General features: G+C 33.9%; 1 pseudogene; it reads right to left on the reverse strand.

The window, feature by feature from the left end:
* Positions 1–1,374: 1,374 nt before the first annotated feature.
* Positions 1,375–5,143, reverse strand: LOC100798349 (4-coumarate--CoA ligase-like 7; annotated as a pseudogene).
* Positions 5,144–5,568: the final 425 nt, after the last annotated feature.

Here is a 5,568-nt window from a genome sequence, read left to right on the forward strand (position 1 = left end):
ACTTTCCCCTTCTTCTTTCATAGGACATCCGACCCTTCTCCCTTCCTCTCCCACTTCTTATTTCTCCAACTCTTCTCTTCTCTTTCATCTCCTTCAGACCACCCAAAGTTGTAATTTTTTTACACAATAGAATCATATTTCTACTATGCTTTGTTATTAAGTGGAAACATGATTTTATTTTTTCTTCAGAACACAACAGAATAATAATTTTGTTTTGTGTCAAAATTGATAAACAACATAGCCATGATTGTCACGTGTTTCTTATTGCACCACAATGGAGTATATATTACACACGTGAAGTTCGTTCATGTAAAAGATACCACATACAAGAATTTAACTCATTAATGTTTCATTTAATGGTAAGATCTCAAAATGTAGTAAACATTATTGTGGATTAATTGTTTTAGTTAACTCCTCTTGTATTAAGTATTGTTATGTTTATTCGTTGACCATTCTATAAAACTCTAACCAATGTTTTTATTCAGTTAGTGTGGAATATAAATTTTGCTAATTATTGTAAGCCATGCATATTGTGTTGCAAGTCATTTAATGAGGTCCTTAACAAGTGAATAATGCCTAATAGACAAAACATAACAATTTTATCATTGTTTTTTTGCAACAAAAAAATTATGAAATGAAAACATGTTGCTGTTGTTGTTTTTTTTATATATAAAAATTACAAAATGAAAACATGTTTTTGTTGTGCAGGTATACAACAAAAACATGTTTTCATTTTGTGAAGTGCATCAGATAAAAAATCTAACAACAGAAACAACAAAATTCCATTATTAAATTTTTTTTCACCCCCCATTCTGATGTAATTTCGGGATATCACGAAAAAACACCCATGTGGATAGTGTCAATAGCAAAAGCATGTAGTGACAATAACAATTCCCTTTGACTATTCACTTATTATCAAATGAGTCTATTAGGCCTCACTGAACTTGGACTAGACCAGGTTTAGAACAAGTATGATACTCATTTTTTTTCCAAATATTTGTTAGCTATTGATTTTATATAAACTAGTAAATTATGCTTATAAAAAACCTTAATTCAAACTAGTGATGAATAAATTTTAAGAAAATAGTACATGCTGATAATGTAATTTTTATTTTATTTTTTACATTACTACCCATTCACAAGTTGATATATATATGTTATGTTTGTTGACTATTACAAAAATTACCTTAAAAATTATACTCATTGTGATAGACCGATGGTGTATAGAAATTAGACATGTAAATTGTTTCTTTCTTGCTTTCCTTTTGTTAACTAGAGTAAATAATTGAGAGTTTACTTGTGTTTACTATAAAATTCACAACATTCATGTGCAAAGGAATGCTAGTATATATATCATAAAAAAAAAATGCTAGTATAATCTGGACTATAGAGGGATTGTTGCGTGGTTTTCATTTTAAACTTGATTGGGTATAATGATCAATCTTGCAGGATGCACTCCTAATTTTCACTCTATCTCAGAAATTGACGGCCCAAAAAGATTGTAATATATTATATTTTGGATCGTGCTTTTGCAGTAAGCTCTCTTCTGAGAATTTTTCCTGAAGCTGTCTTAGGAACACTGTTGATGAATGTTACCCTTTGCAATTTTTTGAAAGGTGCAACCTATAAACAAGTATAAAATGAGTAACTACCGAAAAATGCAAATAGACTAATCATGCAGATGCGCTCAAAGATCAAGCTCATTCTTTAATCCTTATCTTTATCTTACCTGCTTAGCAATAAACTTCTGAATTTCTTCTTCAGTCAGCGAACTATTGGGTGAGCGAACAACATAGGCAATTGGAACCTCACCAGCCTCATCATCAGGATATCTATTGCAAAGGAAGTAACTCAAGTGTGAATTCCTAATAATAGATAGCATAAGACGTGTAAAGTTAAACTTCAGACATTTATGTGATACTTACGGGACAACAACAGCCTCTAGTATTTCAGGGTGAGAAACGAGAAGCCCTTCAAGTTCTGCTGGTGCAACCTAGTTACAAGGAGGCAAAAAACTCATAATTCAGTAAGATTACTCTAATGATCTTAAATATTTATTGTCCCGGAAAACCAGAAGGGTTATAATATAAACATGTAATTACCCAAACAGAGCAGCACATGCATTATTATGAACTGAAATTACTACAATTGACACATTTGTAATTTGGGACATGGAGCATTTGTTTAATTAACGTACTCCAACACCCTATTATCTTTCTGATAATCAAGTAAACCGAGAATGACAAAGATTTGGTTAAGATTTCAGATATATTATCATGCAGTGTACTGCATAGCTGAAAAATTCACTTTCATTATTGACATGGTATTTGCACTACATACCTGAAAACCTTTGTACTTGATCAGTTCTTTGATACGGTCAACCACATAAAGTTGTCCATCTTCATCAAAATATCCAAGATCTCCTGTATGTACCCACCCCTTTTCATCTATAGTCAATCTCGTGGCCTATGGATAGTTGTGATAGCCTGAAATTTTTGTAATATTTGCACTAAGTTTTATATAGGAAAAGCCTACAGAACAAATTAATGCCAAACTCCATATAAAGTAAAACCATGTTAATCCCCCACATTCCATCAGAAAACATTGAGTGAAAGAAGTATCTGAGTCATTGTCTCCAATTAGATAATCAGACAAGTGAAAACTTGTAGACATGTACCAGAATATAATCCAAGTCATCGCAGTTTATAATGCCCTTTACAAATTAGAGAGGGGGCATCAGACAGTTTATGCTCTAATAACAAGTCCCGTTCTTACCATATGCCTAAAAGCATCTAACCCGACCACGTCTTTTGTTTAAGAAATGCATTTGTGACGCATCTTTTGTTTTTTTTCTAAACCAGAAAGAACAAAAGGGGAGCAGGGAGAAGATAAGTGTCCAATTGTATGAACTGAGACTAGACATGGTCAAACTGTGTCAGGTAGAAAGTGAACAGAACTGGCAGGTTCAGACCAAATTAACTATCATACAGTAGACAGTGGTGTGTTTAGCCTGTCTGGACTAGGAAATTTCAGCTACCAACTTACCATGGCTAATGGTTTTAGTGCATGCTTGATTTACAGTATTATAGCACGCATTCCAATGTAAGTCCTACAAAAGCAAGAGTCATGGTCCATTGATAAAATTACTTTTGCCTCAAACATAATTTTACAACTGCAATTTCCGGTCCAACTTGTTATGCACGAATTCTGAGACAAAATCCATTGATCCACTGCAAACTAGATGCAAAAGGAAGAGTGAGGATGCTTTTAAAAACTTCATTTTGATACCCAAACATGCACTAAGTCTTTAAGATCCAAGTCCAATAAAATGCGACACCATGGTGCTGAGTGCTGATCTTTGTCATATTTCAGCCAGTAAAAGGTTATGTGACTCCATATAAAGCAAAAACATCCCCCCATTGACTAAATTGCAACAAGAAATGCTAGCTAGCAATAGGCTATCTAACAAATTATTTATAACACACAATCTACTATTGGCCCAACAAAATTTGTGTTCAAAAGAATGTTAAGGAGCGTGTTAGTAGCATTTCTCAATACTAGATATTAGAGATTGAGAATTTTATGCATAAACATAAATGCTGGCATGCACTCTACCTTGCATCATGTTAGGTCCCCGCACCCATATCTCTCCCAACTGTCTAGGAGGGAGAGGCTTCTGTGTATCCACACTCACTATTTGAGCTTCGACTCCTGAACCTAGCGTTCCCGTTGAGCCAGTATGACGAACCCCTACTCTTGGATTCTCCAAAGAAACAATGCCACAAGTTTCTGTCATACCATAACCCTGACAACACAAGAAAAATACTACATAAATATTAGTATTTTTTTAAAAAAAATTTACTCGAATTGTTAAGAGTTTATTCGGTCAGCATCAGTCTTAAGATTGGAGAGCTAAAGGTGTGTTAAGAAAGTTGGCAATTGCATTACATTTTTATTTGTCGAAATGACAGTTACAGTACAATTTTTCTTCTTCCGAATTACAATTACATTACATTTTACAATATATTACCGAACTTTAGACTTGATACGTTGTTGGGTTGGATAACATTCTTAATTATTTTACGTAACTATCACAAGGTTACAATCTTTTTATTTTTTTATTTTGTCCTTGTTATCATGAGTCATGCATGACCCTTACCCAGTGGTAATTAATGAATTAACTAGCATTATATAGTTCTATGATTAAAATATGAAAAAAATTAAATACGTCACAGTTTCTTTTGGTAAATGATGAACCTATATTGCATATTTTGAAGTATGTGAGTGTACACAAGAGAGATAAATGATGTGATAAAAAATACATAAAAAGATGAGTAGAAAAGGAAATTAAAGAGAAAGTAAATATATAAATATACGTACTTATTTTTTATGACTAATGGGAGCAAATACATCTATAAATATATAAGTTTGTTAAACAATATAATAAGAAATAGTACATGTACAACAATGTAAAAGTTTTTTAAACAGACATGGATATATACTTTATTTTCACAAAAATAAAATTTAATTTTATACAAAGTACTTATAAGTATAAATACACTTTAAATATAACCTTGAGTTAATGAGATAATACATACAACAATCATACATAAACATCACATTACCACGCTCTGTTTCGCCAGAGCTAGCAGGATCGGAGGCACGAGCCACAGCTTCGTCACCCAGTGCTTCTCAACCGCCCTCAGAAGCGCCTTCAGCTCGAATCTCCCCATAACCACCACCGCGCTCCCTCGCTGCAGCGCCGCGTACGTCACCACTGCCAGCCCGAATGCGTGAAACATCGGCAGAACGCACAGGTACACGTCGTTTTGCTCCCCGGCGATGTCGTCGTCCATGCCGATCATCACCGACGCCGCGATGAAGTTCCGGTGCGTCAGCACCACTCCCTTGCTCAATCCGGTCGTTCCCGAGGAGTATAGTAGCGCCGCCGTGTCCCCCTGCGTCACCGGCCCCGCCATCTCCATTACCGCGTGGAGACTCGTTATTCTCGACGCTACAACATTTGTAGGACCAAACAAACGATGAGTGAGACCTATAACGAATTACTGTGATTTTATCATTTTAAACAAGAGTTATATGCAACACTTTTTCAAAATTAATATTAGTCTGTTTAATAATATAACTACATGGGCATTAAATATATATTCTATTTATTAGTGAACTTATAAGTTGAGTTGGTTCTGTGAATTTGTGGAATCGATAATTAGGGAGGGGAGGTTGAGTTTCTTGGCTTTGTCCCATGATTCAGGGACGGTGATCAGTGGTTTGTTTATTGCACTGGATTCATTAATTGCATGAAAAGTAATAAACAGACAAACACGATAGAGTTCATATGATTTTAATTGCTATAAAAACAAAAATAATTACTAGTAATTCTTTTAGAGAAACAATATTTTGATAAGGTATTTCAAACTTTTTATTTCATACCTAATTAATCATCTCTCATTATATCGGTCCCTCTTCAAATAAAGTTATACTTCTAGTTGCAATTTCATACCCAATTAAATTCAAATCTTAATTAAAAAACTTAAATTTCAAATAATTTGT

This window comes from Glycine max, chromosome 12 (genome assembly GCF_000004515.6).
Source record: "Glycine max cultivar Williams 82 chromosome 12, Glycine_max_v4.0, whole genome shotgun sequence".
NCBI lineage: Eukaryota > Viridiplantae > Streptophyta > Magnoliopsida > Fabales > Fabaceae > Glycine > Glycine max.